This window comes from Haliaeetus albicilla, chromosome 9 (genome assembly GCF_947461875.1).
Source record: "Haliaeetus albicilla chromosome 9, bHalAlb1.1, whole genome shotgun sequence".
Taxonomy (NCBI): domain Eukaryota; kingdom Metazoa; phylum Chordata; class Aves; order Accipitriformes; family Accipitridae; genus Haliaeetus; species Haliaeetus albicilla.
In genome coordinates, this window is record NC_091491.1 from 16693687 (window position 1) to 16707336 (window position 13650).

General features: G+C 68.8%; 16 non-coding genes across 16 annotated transcripts; all 16 read right to left on the reverse strand.

The window, feature by feature from the left end:
* Positions 1-590: 590 nt before the first annotated feature.
* On the reverse strand, positions 591-709 carry LOC138687037 (5S ribosomal RNA). Its single transcript, XR_011326377.1, has one exon. It is a non-coding gene; the product is annotated as a 5S ribosomal RNA (ribosomal RNA).
* A 719-nt stretch (positions 710-1428) lies between these two features.
* On the reverse strand, positions 1429-1547 carry LOC138687038 (5S ribosomal RNA). The gene has a single exon (XR_011326378.1). It is a non-coding gene; the product is annotated as a 5S ribosomal RNA (ribosomal RNA).
* A 719-nt stretch (positions 1548-2266) lies between these two features.
* Positions 2267-2385, reverse strand: LOC138686980 (5S ribosomal RNA). The gene has a single exon (XR_011326320.1). It is a non-coding gene; the product is annotated as a 5S ribosomal RNA (ribosomal RNA).
* A 713-nt stretch (positions 2386-3098) lies between these two features.
* LOC138686981 (5S ribosomal RNA) lies at positions 3099-3217 on the reverse strand. The gene has a single exon (XR_011326321.1). It is a non-coding gene; the product is annotated as a 5S ribosomal RNA (ribosomal RNA).
* A 719-nt stretch (positions 3218-3936) lies between these two features.
* LOC138686982 (5S ribosomal RNA) lies at positions 3937-4055 on the reverse strand. Its single transcript, XR_011326322.1, has one exon. It is a non-coding gene; the product is annotated as a 5S ribosomal RNA (ribosomal RNA).
* Positions 4056-4774: 719 nt separating this feature from the next.
* Positions 4775-4893, reverse strand: LOC138687039 (5S ribosomal RNA). Its single transcript, XR_011326379.1, has one exon. It is a non-coding gene; the product is annotated as a 5S ribosomal RNA (ribosomal RNA).
* Positions 4894-5606: 713 nt separating this feature from the next.
* Positions 5607-5725, reverse strand: LOC138686983 (5S ribosomal RNA). Its single transcript, XR_011326323.1, has one exon. It is a non-coding gene; the product is annotated as a 5S ribosomal RNA (ribosomal RNA).
* A 719-nt stretch (positions 5726-6444) lies between these two features.
* On the reverse strand, positions 6445-6563 carry LOC138687040 (5S ribosomal RNA). Its single transcript, XR_011326380.1, has one exon. It is a non-coding gene; the product is annotated as a 5S ribosomal RNA (ribosomal RNA).
* A 713-nt stretch (positions 6564-7276) lies between these two features.
* LOC138687041 (5S ribosomal RNA) lies at positions 7277-7395 on the reverse strand. Its single transcript, XR_011326381.1, has one exon. It is a non-coding gene; the product is annotated as a 5S ribosomal RNA (ribosomal RNA).
* Positions 7396-8114: 719 nt separating this feature from the next.
* LOC138687042 (5S ribosomal RNA) lies at positions 8115-8233 on the reverse strand. Its single transcript, XR_011326382.1, has one exon. It is a non-coding gene; the product is annotated as a 5S ribosomal RNA (ribosomal RNA).
* A 719-nt stretch (positions 8234-8952) lies between these two features.
* On the reverse strand, positions 8953-9071 carry LOC138687043 (5S ribosomal RNA). Its single transcript, XR_011326383.1, has one exon. It is a non-coding gene; the product is annotated as a 5S ribosomal RNA (ribosomal RNA).
* Positions 9072-9784: 713 nt separating this feature from the next.
* Positions 9785-9903, reverse strand: LOC138686985 (5S ribosomal RNA). Its single transcript, XR_011326325.1, has one exon. It is a non-coding gene; the product is annotated as a 5S ribosomal RNA (ribosomal RNA).
* A 719-nt stretch (positions 9904-10622) lies between these two features.
* Positions 10623-10741, reverse strand: LOC138686986 (5S ribosomal RNA). Its single transcript, XR_011326326.1, has one exon. It is a non-coding gene; the product is annotated as a 5S ribosomal RNA (ribosomal RNA).
* A 719-nt stretch (positions 10742-11460) lies between these two features.
* Positions 11461-11579, reverse strand: LOC138687045 (5S ribosomal RNA). Its single transcript, XR_011326385.1, has one exon. It is a non-coding gene; the product is annotated as a 5S ribosomal RNA (ribosomal RNA).
* Positions 11580-12292: 713 nt separating this feature from the next.
* LOC138687046 (5S ribosomal RNA) lies at positions 12293-12411 on the reverse strand. The gene has a single exon (XR_011326386.1). It is a non-coding gene; the product is annotated as a 5S ribosomal RNA (ribosomal RNA).
* A 719-nt stretch (positions 12412-13130) lies between these two features.
* Positions 13131-13249, reverse strand: LOC138686987 (5S ribosomal RNA). Its single transcript, XR_011326327.1, has one exon. It is a non-coding gene; the product is annotated as a 5S ribosomal RNA (ribosomal RNA).
* Positions 13250-13650: the final 401 nt, after the last annotated feature.

Genomic DNA, 13650 nt, shown 5'->3' on the forward strand with positions numbered 1-13650 from the left:
ACCCCCGGCACCACCCGCTCACGTCCCCACGCACCCCTGCCCTGCAAAGAGGCCGCTCAGGCCACCAGCACCATGCTCCCACCCCACACTGCAGCCTCACCCACCCACGCGGAGCCGCGGCACGCCTCTAGCACACGCACCTGCCCCACCGCGATGACCCCCGGCACCACCCGCTCACGTCCCCACGCACCCCTGCCCCGCAAAGAGCCCTCTCGGGTGACCACAACCGCGCTCCCACCCCACACTGCAGCCCCACGGAGGGGAGCAGCAGGCAACACCCACCCGCACCTGCCTTCACCACGTCGACCCCCAGCATCACCTCGAAACATCCCCACGCACACCTGCCCCCACACCCCACATCAAGCCCTCTCGCCTAAGCACAACCACGCTCTCACCCCACACTGCAGACCCACCCAGCCACAGAGCAGAGCGCCAGACAGTCGCAGAGCACACCTGCCCCACCGCCACGACCCCAGCCCCTACCCGCACGCACCTGCCCCTCCGCAACACCCCACCCGCAACACCGCAGCAAGAAAACAGGGGCCGCCCCACGGCCTCCGCCAAGGCCAAACGCCTCCGCCAAGGCCAAAAGCCTACAGCACCCGGTATTCCCAGGCGGTCTCCCATCCAAGTACTAACCGGGCCCGACCCTGCTTAGCTTCCGAGATCAGACGAGATCGGGCGTTCTCAGGGTGGTATGGCCGTAGGCAGCCCTGTCCCCGCCAACAGCCCTCTCCGGTTGACTACAACCGCGCTCCTGCCCCCCCGCACTGCAGCCACACCGAACCACGCGCAGACGCGGCACGCCTCTAGCACACGCACCTGCCCCAACGCGATGACCCCCGGCACCACCCGGCCACGTCCCCACGCACCCCTGCCCTGCAAAGAGGCCGCTCAGGCCACCAGCACCATGCTCCCACCCCACACTGCAGCCTCACCCACCCACGCGGAGCCGCGGCACGCCTCTAGCACACGCACCTGCCCCACCGCGATGACCCCCGGCACCACCCGCTCACGTCCCCACGCACCCCTGCCCCGCAAAGAGCCCTCTCGGGTGACCACAACCGCGCTCCCACCCCACACTGCAGCCCCACAGAGGGGAGCAGCAGGCAACACCCACCCGCACCTGCCTTCACCACGTCGACCCCCAGCATCACCTCGAAACATCCCCACGCACACCTGCCCCCACACCCCACATCAAGCCCTCTCGCCTAAGCACAACCACGCTCTCACCCCACACTGCAGACCCACCCAGCCACAGAGCAGAGCGCCAGACAGTCGCAGAGCACACCTGCCCCACCGCCACGACCCCAGCCCCTACCCGCACGCACCTGCCCCTCCGCAACACCCCACCCGCAACACCGCAGCAAGAAAACAGGGGCCGCCCCACGGCCTCCGCCAAGGCCAAAAGCCTCCGCCAAGGCCAAAAGCCTACAGCACCCGGTATTCCCAGGCGGTCTCCCATCCAAGTACTAACCGGGCCCGACCCTGCTTAGCTTCCGAGATCAGACGAGATCGGGCGTTCTCAGGGTGGTATGGCCGTAGGCAGCCCTGCCCCCGCCAACAGCCCTCTCGGGTTGACTACAACCGCGCTCCTGCCCCCCCGCACTGCAGCCACACCGAACCACGCGCAGACGCGGCACGCCTCTAGCACACGCACCTGCCCCAACGCGATGACCCCCGGCACCACCCGCTCACGTCCCCACGCACCCCTGCCCTGCAAAGAGGCCGCTCAGGCCACCAGCACCATGCTCCCACCCCACACTGCAGCCTCACCCACCCACGCGGAGCCGCGGCACGCCTCTAGCACACGCACCTGCCCCACCGCGATGACCCCCGGCACCACCCGCTCACGTCCCCACGCACCCCTGCCCCGCAAAGAGCCCTCTCGGGTGACCACAACCGCGCTCCCACCCCACACTGCAGCCCCACGGAGGGGAGCAGCAGGCAACACCCACCCGCACCTGCCTTCACCACGTCGACCCCCAGCATCACCTCGAAACATCCCCACGCACACCTGCCCCCACACCCCACATCAAGCCCTCTCGCCTAAGCACAACCACGCTCTCACCCCACGCTGCAGACCCACCCAGCCACAGAGCAGAGCGCCAGACAGTCGCAGAGCACACCTGCCCCACCGCCACGACCCCAGCCCCTACCCGCACGCACCTGCCCCTCCGCAACACCCCACCCGCAACACCGCAGCAAGAAAACAGGGGCCGCCCCACGGCCTCCGCCAAGGCCAAACGCCTCCGCCAAGGCCAAAAGCCTACAGCACCCGGTATTCCCAGGCGGTCTCCCATCCAAGTACTAACCGGGCCCGACCCTGCTTCGCTTCCGAGATCAGACGAGATCGGGCGTTCTCAGGGTGGTATGGCCGTAGGCAGCCCTGCCAACAGCCCTCTCGGGTTGACTACAACCGCGCTCCTGCCCCCCCGCACTGCAGCCACACCGAACCACGCGCAGACGCGGCACGCCTCTAGCACACGCACCTGCCCCAACGCGATGACCCCCGGCACCACCCGCTCACGTCCCCACGCACCCCTGCCCTGCAAAGAGGCCGCTCAGGCCACCAGCACCATGCTCCCACCCCACACTGCAGCCTCACCCACCCACGCGGAGCCGCGGCACGCCTCTAGCACACGCACCTGCCCCACCGCGATGACCCCCGGCACCACCCGCTCACGTCCCCACGCACCCCTGCCCCGCAAAGAGCCCTCTCGGGTGACCACAACCGCGCTCCCACCCCACACTGCAGCCCCACGGAGGGGAGCAGCAGGCAACACCCACCCGCACCTGCCTTCACCACGTCGACCCCCAGCATCACCTCGAAACATCCCCACGCACACCTGCCCCCACACCCCACATCAAGCCCTCTCGCCTAAGCACAACCACGCTCTCACCCCACGCTGCAGACCCACCCAGCCACAGAGCAGAGCGCCAGACAGTCGCAGAGCACACCTGCCCCACCGCCACGACCCCAGCCCCTACCCGCACGCACCTGCCCCTCCGCAACACCCCACCCGCAACACCGCAGCAAGAAAACAGGGGCCGCCCCACGGCCTCCGCCAAGGCCAAACGCCTCCGCCAAGGCCAAAAGCCTACAGCACCCGGTATTCCCAGGCGGTCTCCCATCCAAGTACTAACCGGGCCCGACCCTGCTTCGCTTCCGAGATCAGACGAGATCGGGCGTTCTCAGGGTGGTATGGCCGTAGGCAGCCCTGCCCCCGCCAACAGCCCTCTCCGGTTGACTACAACCGCGCTCCTGCCCCCCCGCACTGCAGCCACACCGAACCACGCGCAGACGCGGCACGCCTCTAGCACACGCACCTGCCCCAACGCGATGACCCCCGGCACCACCCGCTCACGTCCCCACGCACCCCTGCCCTGCAAAGAGGCCGCTCAGGCCACCAGCACCATGCTCCCACCCCACACTGCAGCCTCACCCACCCACGCGGAGCCGCGGCACGCCTCTAGCACACGCACCTGCCCCACCGCGATGACCCCCGGCACCACCCGCTCACGTCCCCACGCACCCCTGCCCCGCAAAGAGCCCTCTCGGGTGACCACAACCGCGCTCCCACCCCACACTGCAGCCCCACGGAGGGGAGCAGCAGGCAACACCCACCCGCACCTGCCTTCACCACGTCGACCCCCAGCATCACCTCGAAACATCCCCACGCACACCTGCCCCCACACCCCACATCAAGCCCTCTCGCCTAAGCACAACCACGCTCTCACCCCACGCTGCAGACCCACCCAGCCACAGAGCAGAGCGCCAGACAGTCGCAGAGCACACCTGCCCCACCGCCACGACCCCAGCCCCTACCCGCACGCACCTGCCCCTCCGCAACACCCCACCCGCAGCACCGCAGCAAGAAAACAGGGGCCGCCCCACGGCCTCCGCCAAGGCCAAAAGCCTCCGCCAAGGCCAAAAGCCTACAGCACCCGGTATTCCCAGGCGGTCTCCCATCCAAGTACTAACCGGGCCCGACCCTGCTTCGCTTCCGAGATCAGACGAGATCGGGCGTTCTCAGGGTGGTATGGCCGTAGGCAGCCCTGCCCCCGCCAACAGCCCTCTCGGGTTGACTACAACCGCGCTCCTGCCCCCCCGCACTGCAGCCACACCGAACCACGCGCAGACGCGGCACGCCTCTAGCACACGCACCTGCCCCAACGCGATGACCCCCGGCACCACCCGCTCACGTCCCCACGCACCCCTGCCCTGCAAAGAGGCCGCTCAGGCCACCAGCACCATGCTCCCACCCCACACTGCAGCCTCACCCACCCACGCGGAGCCGCGGCACGCCTCTAGCACACGCACCTGCCCCACCGCGATGACCCCCGGCACCACCCGCTCACGTCCCCACGCACCCCTGCCCCGCAAAGAGCCCTCTCGGGTGACCACAACCGCGCTCCCACCCCACACTGCAGCCCCACGGAGGGGAGCAGCAGGCAACACCCACCCGCACCTGCCTTCACCACGTCGACCCCCAGCATCACCTCGAAACATCCCCACGCACACCTGCCCCCACACCCCACATCAAGCCCTCTCGCCTAAGCACAACCACGCTCTCACCCCACACTGCAGACCCACCCAGCCACAGAGCAGAGCGCCAGACAGTCGCAGAGCACACCTGCCCCACCGCCACGACCCCAGCCCCTACCCGCACGCACCTGCCCCTCCGCAACACCCCACCCGCAACACCGCAGCAAGAAAACAGGGGCCGCCCCACGGCCTCCGCCAAGGCCAAAAGCCTCCGCCAAGGCCAAAAGCCTACAGCACCCGGTATTCCCAGGCGGTCTCCCATCCAAGTACTAACCGGGCCCGACCCTGCTTAGCTTCCGAGATCAGACGAGATCGGGCGTTCTCAGGGTGGTATGGCCGTAGGCAGCCCTGCCAACAGCCCTCTCGGGTTGACTACAACCGCGCTCCTGCCCCCCCGCACTGCAGCCACACCGAACCACGCGCAGACGCGGCACGCCTCTAGCACACGCACCTGCCCCAACGCGATGACCCCCGGCACCACCCGGCCACGTCCCCACGCACCCCTGCCCTGCAAAGAGGCCGCTCAGGCCACCAGCACCATGCTCCCACCCCACACTGCAGCCTCACCCACCCACGCGGAGCCGCGGCACGCCTCTAGCACACGCACCTGCCCCACCGCGATGACCCCCGGCACCACCCGCTCACGTCCCCACGCACCCCTGCCCCGCAAAGAGCCCTCTCGGGTGACCACAACCGCGCTCCCACCCCACACTGCAGCCCCACGGAGGGGAGCAGCAGGCAACACCCACCCGCACCTGCCTTCACCACGTCGACCCCCAGCATCACCTCGAAACATCCCCACGCACACCTGCCCCCACACCCCACATCAAGCCCTCTCGCCTAAGCACAACCACGCTCTCACCCCACGCTGCAGACCCACCCAGCCACAGAGCAGAGCGCCAGACAGTCGCAGAGCACACCTGCCCCACCGCCACGACCCCAGCCCCTACCCGCACGCACCTGCCCCTCCGCAACACCCCACCCGCAACACCGCAGCAAGAAAACAGGGGCCGCCCCACGGCCTCCGCCAAGGCCAAAAGCCTCCGCCAAGGCCAAAAGCCTACAGCACCCGGTATTCCCAGGCGGTCTCCCATCCAAGTACTAACCGGGCCCGACCCTGCTTCGCTTCCGAGATCAGACGAGATCGGGCGTTCTCAGGGTGGTATGGCCGTAGGCAGCCCTGCCCCCGCCAACAGCCCTCTCGGGTTGACTACAACCGCGCTCCTGCCCCCCCGCACTGCAGCCACACCGAACCACGCGCAGACGCGGCACGCCTCTAGCACACGCACCTGCCCCAACGCGATGACCCCCGGCACCACCCGCTCACGTCCCCACGCACCCCTGCCCTGCAAAGAGGCCGCTCAGGCCACCAGCACCATGCTCCCACCCCACACTGCAGCCTCACCCACCCACGCGGAGCCGCGGCACGCCTCTAGCACACGCACCTGCCCCACCGCGATGACCCCCGGCACCACCCGCTCACGTCCCCACGCACCCCTGCCCCGCAAAGAGCCCTCTCGGGTGACCACAACCGCGCTCCCACCCCACACTGCAGCCCCACGGAGGGGAGCAGCAGGCAACACCCACCCGCACCTGCCTTCACCACGTCGACCCCCAGCATCACCTCGAAACATCCCCACGCACACCTGCCCCCACACCCCACATCAAGCCCTCTCGCCTAAGCACAACCACGCTCTCACCCCACGCTGCAGACCCACCCAGCCACAGAGCAGAGCGCCAGACAGTCGCAGAGCACACCTGCCCCACCGCCACGACCCCAGCCCCTACCCGCACGCACCTGCCCCTCCGCAACACCCCACCCGCAACACCGCAGCAAGAAAACAGGGGCCGCCCCACGGCCTCCGCCAAGGCCAAAAGCCTCCGCCAAGGCCAAAAGCCTACAGCACCCGGTATTCCCAGGCGGTCTCCCATCCAAGTACTAACCGGGCCCGACCCTGCTTAGCTTCCGAGATCAGACGAGATCGGGCGTTCTCAGGGTGGTATGGCCGTAGGCAGCCCTGCCAACAGCCCTCTCGGGTTGACTACAACCGCGCTCCTGCCCCCCCGCACTGCAGCCACACCGAACCACGCGCAGACGCGGCACGCCTCTAGCACACGCACCTGCCCCAACGCGATGACCCCCGGCACCACCCGCTCACGTCCCCACGCACCCCTGCCCTGCAAAGAGGCCGCTCAGGCCACCAGCACCATGCTCCCACCCCACACTGCAGCCTCACCCACCCACGCGGAGCCGCGGCACGCCTCTAGCACACGCACCTGCCCCACCGCGATGACCCCCGGCACCACCCGCTCACGTCCCCACGCACCCCTGCCCCGCAAAGAGCCCTCTCGGGTGACCACAACCGCGCTCCCACCCCACACTGCAGCCCCACGGAGGGGAGCAGCAGGCAACACCCACCCGCACCTGCCTTCACCACGTCGACCCCCAGCATCACCTCGAAACATCCCCACGCACACCTGCCCCCACACCCCACATCAAGCCCTCTCGCCTAAGCACAACCACGCTCTCACCCCACACTGCAGACCCACCCAGCCACAGAGCAGAGCGCCAGACAGTCGCAGAGCACACCTGCCCCACCGCCACGACCCCAGCCCCTACCCGCACGCACCTGCCCCTCCGCAACACCCCACCCGCAACACCGCAGCAAGAAAACAGGGGCCGCCCCACGGCCTCCGCCAAGGCCAAACGCCTCCGCCAAGGCCAAAAGCCTACAGCACCCGGTATTCCCAGGCGGTCTCCCATCCAAGTACTAACCGGGCCCGACCCTGCTTAGCTTCCGAGATCAGACGAGATCGGGCGTTCTCAGGGTGGTATGGCCGTAGGCAGCCCTGTCCCCGCCAACAGCCCTCTCCGGTTGACTACAACCGCGCTCCTGCCCCCCCGCACTGCAGCCACACCGAACCACGCGCAGACGCGGCACGCCTCTAGCACACGCACCTGCCCCAACGCGATGACCCCCGGCACCACCCGGCCACGTCCCCACGCACCCCTGCCCTGCAAAGAGGCCGCTCAGGCCACCAGCACCATGCTCCCACCCCACACTGCAGCCTCACCCACCCACGCGGAGCCGCGGCACGCCTCTAGCACACGCACCTGCCCCACCGCGATGACCCCCGGCACCACCCGCTCACGTCCCCACGCACCCCTGCCCCGCAAAGAGCCCTCTCGGGTGACCACAACCGCGCTCCCACCCCACACTGCAGCCCCACAGAGGGGAGCAGCAGGCAACACCCACCCGCACCTGCCTTCACCACGTCGACCCCCAGCATCACCTCGAAACATCCCCACGCACACCTGCCCCCACACCCCACATCAAGCCCTCTCGCCTAAGCACAACCACGCTCTCACCCCACACTGCAGACCCACCCAGCCACAGAGCAGAGCGCCAGACAGTCGCAGAGCACACCTGCCCCACCGCCACGACCCCAGCCCCTACCCGCACGCACCTGCCCCTCCGCAACACCCCACCCGCAACACCGCAGCAAGAAAACAGGGGCCGCCCCACGGCCTCCGCCAAGGCCAAAAGCCTCCGCCAAGGCCAAAAGCCTACAGCACCCGGTATTCCCAGGCGGTCTCCCATCCAAGTACTAACCGGGCCCGACCCTGCTTAGCTTCCGAGATCAGACGAGATCGGGCGTTCTCAGGGTGGTATGGCCGTAGGCAGCCCTGCCCCCGCCAACAGCCCTCTCGGGTTGACTACAACCGCGCTCCTGCCCCCCCGCACTGCAGCCACACCGAACCACGCGCAGACGCGGCACGCCTCTAGCACACGCACCTGCCCCAACGCGATGACCCCCGGCACCACCCGCTCACGTCCCCACGCACCCCTGCCCTGCAAAGAGGCCGCTCAGGCCACCAGCACCATGCTCCCACCCCACACTGCAGCCTCACCCACCCACGCGGAGCCGCGGCACGCCTCTAGCACACGCACCTGCCCCACCGCGATGACCCCCGGCACCACCCGCTCACGTCCCCACGCACCCCTGCCCCGCAAAGAGCCCTCTCGGGTGACCACAACCGCGCTCCCACCCCACACTGCAGCCCCACGGAGGGGAGCAGCAGGCAACACCCACCCGCACCTGCCTTCACCACGTCGACCCCCAGCATCACCTCGAAACATCCCCACGCACACCTGCCCCCACACCCCACATCAAGCCCTCTCGCCTAAGCACAACCACGCTCTCACCCCACGCTGCAGACCCACCCAGCCACAGAGCAGAGCGCCAGACAGTCGCAGAGCACACCTGCCCCACCGCCACGACCCCAGCCCCTACCCGCACGCACCTGCCCCTCCGCAACACCCCACCCGCAACACCGCAGCAAGAAAACAGGGGCCGCCCCACGGCCTCCGCCAAGGCCAAAAGCCTCCGCCAAGGCCAAAAGCCTACAGCACCCGGTATTCCCAGGCGGTCTCCCATCCAAGTACTAACCGGGCCCGACCCTGCTTAGCTTCCGAGATCAGACGAGATCGGGCGTTCTCAGGGTGGTATGGCCGTAGGCAGCCCTGCCAACAGCCCTCTCGGGTTGACTACAACCGCGCTCCTGCCCCCCCGCACTGCAGCCACACCGAACCACGCGCAGACGCGGCACGCCTCTAGCACACGCACCTGCCCCAACGCGATGACCCCCGGCACCACCCGCTCACGTCCCCACGCACCCCTGCCCTGCAAAGAGGCCGCTCAGGCCACCAGCACCATGCTCCCACCCCACACTGCAGCCTCACCCACCCACGCGGAGCCGCGGCACGCCTCTAGCACACGCACCTGCCCCACCGCGATGACCCCCGGCACCACCCGCTCACGTCCCCACGCACCCCTGCCCCGCAAAGAGCCCTCTCGGGTGACCACAACCGCGCTCCCACCCCACACTGCAGCCCCACGGAGGGGAGCAGCAGGCAACACCCACCCGCACCTGCCTTCACCACGTCGACCCCCAGCATCACCTCGAAACATCCCCACGCACACCTGCCCCCACACCCCACATCAAGCCCTCTCGCCTAAGCACAACCACGCTCTCACCCCACACTGCAGACCCACCCAGCCACAGAGCAGAGCGCCAGACAGTCGCAGAGCACACCTGCCCCACCGCCACGACCCCAGCCCCTACCCGCACGCACCTGCCCCTCCGCAACACCCCACCCGCAACACCGCAGCAAGAAAACAGGGGCCGCCCCACGGCCTCCGCCAAGGCCAAACGCCTCCGCCAAGGCCAAAAGCCTACAGCACCCGGTATTCCCAGGCGGTCTCCCATCCAAGTACTAACCGGGCCCGACCCTGCTTCGCTTCCGAGATCAGACGAGATCGGGCGTTCTCAGGGTGGTATGGCCGTAGGCAGCCCTGCCCCCGCCAACAGCCCTCTCGGGTTGACTACAACCGCGCTCCTGCCCCCCCGCACTGCAGCCACACCGAACCACGCGCAGACGCGGCACGCCTCTAGCACACGCACCTGCCCCAACGCGATGACCCCCGGCACCACCCGGCCACGTCCCCACGCACCCCTGCCCTGCAAAGAGGCCGCTCAGGCCACCAGCACCATGCTCCCACCCCACACTGCAGCCTCACCCACCCACGCGGAGCCGCGGCACGCCTCTAGCACACGCACCTGCCCCACCGCGATGACCCCCGGCACCACCCGCTCACGTCCCCACGCACCCCTGCCCCGCAAAGAGCCCTCTCGGGTGACCACAACCGCGCTCCCACCCCACACTGCAGCCCCACGGAGGGGAGCAGCAGGCAACACCCACCCGCACCTGCCTTCACCACGTCGACCCCCAGCATCACCTCGAAACATCCCCACGCACACCTGCCCCCACACCCCACATCAAGCCCTCTCGCCTAAGCACAACCACGCTCTCACCCCACGCTGCAGACCCACCCAGCCACAGAGCAGAGCGCCAGACAGTCGCAGAGCACACCTGCCCCACCGCCACGACCCCAGCCCCTACCCGCACGCACCTGCCCCTCCGCAACACCCCACCCGCAACACCGCAGCAAGAAAACAGGGGCCGCCCCACGGCCTCCGCCAAGGCCAAAAGCCTCCGCCAAGGCCAAAAGCCTACAGCACCCGGTATTCCCAGGCGGTCTCCCATCCAAGTACTAACCGGGCCCGACCCTGCTTCGCTTCCGAGATCAGACGAGATCGGGCGTTCTCAGGGTGGTATGGCCGTAGGCAGCCCTGCCCCCGCCAACAGCCCTCTCGGGTTGACTACAACCGCGCTCCTGCCCCCCCGCACTGCAGCCACACCGAACCACGCGCAGACGCAGCACGCCTCTAGCACACGCACCTGCCCCAACGCGATGACCCCCGGCACCACCCGCTCACGTCCCCACGCACCCCTGCCCTGCAAAGAGGCCGCTCAGGCCACCAGCACCATGCTCCCACCCCACACTGCAGCCTCACCCACCCACGCGGAGCCGCGGCACGCCTCTAGCACACGCACCTGCCCCACCGCGATGACCCCCGGCACCACCCGCTCACGTCCCCACGCACCCCTGCCCCGCAAAGAGCCCTCTCGGGTGACCACAACCGCGCTCCCACCCCACACTGCAGCCCCACGGAGGGGAGCAGCAGGCAACACCCACCCGCACCTGCCTTCACCACGTCGACCCCCAGCATCACCTCGAAACATCCCCACGCACACCTGCCCCCACACCCCACATCAAGCCCTCTCGCCTAAGCACAACCACGCTCTCACCCCACGCTGCAGACCCACCCAGCCACAGAGCAGAGCGCCAGACAGTCGCAGAGCACACCTGCCCCACCGCCACGACCCCAGCCCCTACCCGCACGCACCTGCCCCTCCGCAACACCCCACCCGCAACACCGCAGCAAGAAAACAGGGGCCGCCCCACGGCCTCCGCCAAGGCCAAAAGCCTCCGCCAAGGCCAAAAGCCTACAGCACCCGGTATTCCCAGGCGGTCTCCCATCCAAGTACTAACCGGGCCCGACCCTGCTTAGCTTCCGAGATCAGACGAGATCGGGCGTTCTCAGGGTGGTATGGCCGTAGGCAGCCCTGCCAACAGCCCTCTCGGGTTGACTACAACCGCGCTCCTGCCCCCCCGCACTGCAGCCACACCGAACCACGCGCAGACGCGGCACGCCTCTAGCACACGCACCTGCCCCAACGCGATGACCCCCGGCACCACCCGCTCACGTCCCCACGCACCCCTGCCCTGCAAAGAGGCCGCTCAGGCCACCAGCACCATGCTCCCACCCCACACTGCAGCCTCACCCACCCACGCGGAGCCGCGGCACGCCTCTAGCACACGCACCTGCCCCACCGCGATGACCCCCGGCACCACCCGCTCACGTCCCCACGCACCCCTGCCCCGCAAAGAGCCCTCTCGGGTGACCACAACCGCGCTCCCACCCCACACTGCAGCCCCACGGAGGGGAGCAGCAGGCAACACCCACCCGCACCTGCCTTCACCACGTCGACCCCCAGCATCACCTCGAAACATCCCCACGCACACCTGCCCCCACACCCCACATCAAGCCCTCTCGCCTAAGCACAACCACGCTCTCACCCCACGCTGCAGACCCACCCAGCCACAGAGCAGAGCGCCAGACAGTCGCAGAGCACACCTGCCCCACCGCCACGACCCCAGCCCCTACCCGCACGCACCTGCCCCTCCGCAACACCCCACCCGCAACACCGCAGCAAGAAAACAGGGGCCGCCCCACGGCCTCCGCCAAGGCCAAAAGCCTCCGCCAAGGCCAAAAGCCTACAGCACCCGGTATTCCCAGGCGGTCTCCCATCCAAGTACTAACCGGGCCCGACCCTGCTTAGCTTCCGAGATCAGACGAGATCGGGCGTTCTCAGGGTGGTATGGCCGTAGGCAGCCCTGTCCCCGCCAACAGCCCTCTCGGGTTGACTACAACCGCGCTCCTGCCCCCCCGCACTGCAGCCACACCGAACCACGCGCAGACGCGGCACGCCTCTAGCACACGCACCTGCCCCACTGCGATGACCCCCGGCACCACCCGCTCACGTCCCCACGCACCCCTGCCCTGCAAAGAGGCCGCTCAGGCCACCAGCACCATGCTCCCACCCCACACTGCAGCCTCACCCACCCACGCGGAGCCGCGGCACGCCTCTAGCACACGCACCTGCCCCACCGCGATGACCCCCGGCACCACCCGCTCACGTCCCCACGCACCCCTGCCCCGCAAAGAGCCCTCTCGGGTGACCACAACCGCGCTCCCACCCCACACTGCAGCCCCACGGAGGGGAGCAGCAGGCAACACCCACCCGCACCTGCCTTCACCACGTCGACCCCCAGCATCACCTCGAAACATCCCCACGCACACCTGCCCCCACACCCCACATCAAGCCCTCTCGCCTAAGCACAACCACGCTCTCACCCCACGCTGCAGACCCACCCAGCCACAGAGCAGAGCGCCAGACAGTCGCAGAGCACACCTGCCCCACCGCCACGACCCCAGCCCCTACCCGCACGCACCTGCCCCTCCGCAACACCCCACCCGCAACACCGCAGCAAGAAAACAGGGGCCGCCCCACGGCCTCCGCCAAGGCCAAAAGCCTCCGCCAAGGCCAAAAGCCTACAGCACCCGGTATTCCCAGGCGGTCTCCCATCCAAGTACTAACCGGGCCCGACCCTGCTTCGCTTCCGAGATCAGACGAGATCGGGCGTTCTCAGGGTGGTATGGCCGTAGGCAGCCCTGTCCCCGCCAACAGCCCTCTCGGGTTGACTACAACCGCGCTCCTGCCCCCCCGCACTGCAGCCACACCGAACCACGCGCAGACGCGGCACGCCTCTAGCACACGCACCTGCCCCACTGCGATGACCCCCGGCACCACCCGCTCACGTCCCCACGCACCCCTGCCCTGCAAAGAGGCCGCTCAGGCCACCAGCACCATGCTCCCACCCCACACTGCAGCCTCACCCACCCACGCGGAGCCGCGGCACGCCTCTAGCACACGCACCTGCCCCACCGCGATGACCCCCGGCACCACCCGCTCACGTCCCCACGCACCCCTGCCCCGCAAAGAGCCCTCTCGGGTGACCACAACCGCGCTCCCACCCCACACTGCAGCCCCACGGAGGGGAGCAGCAGG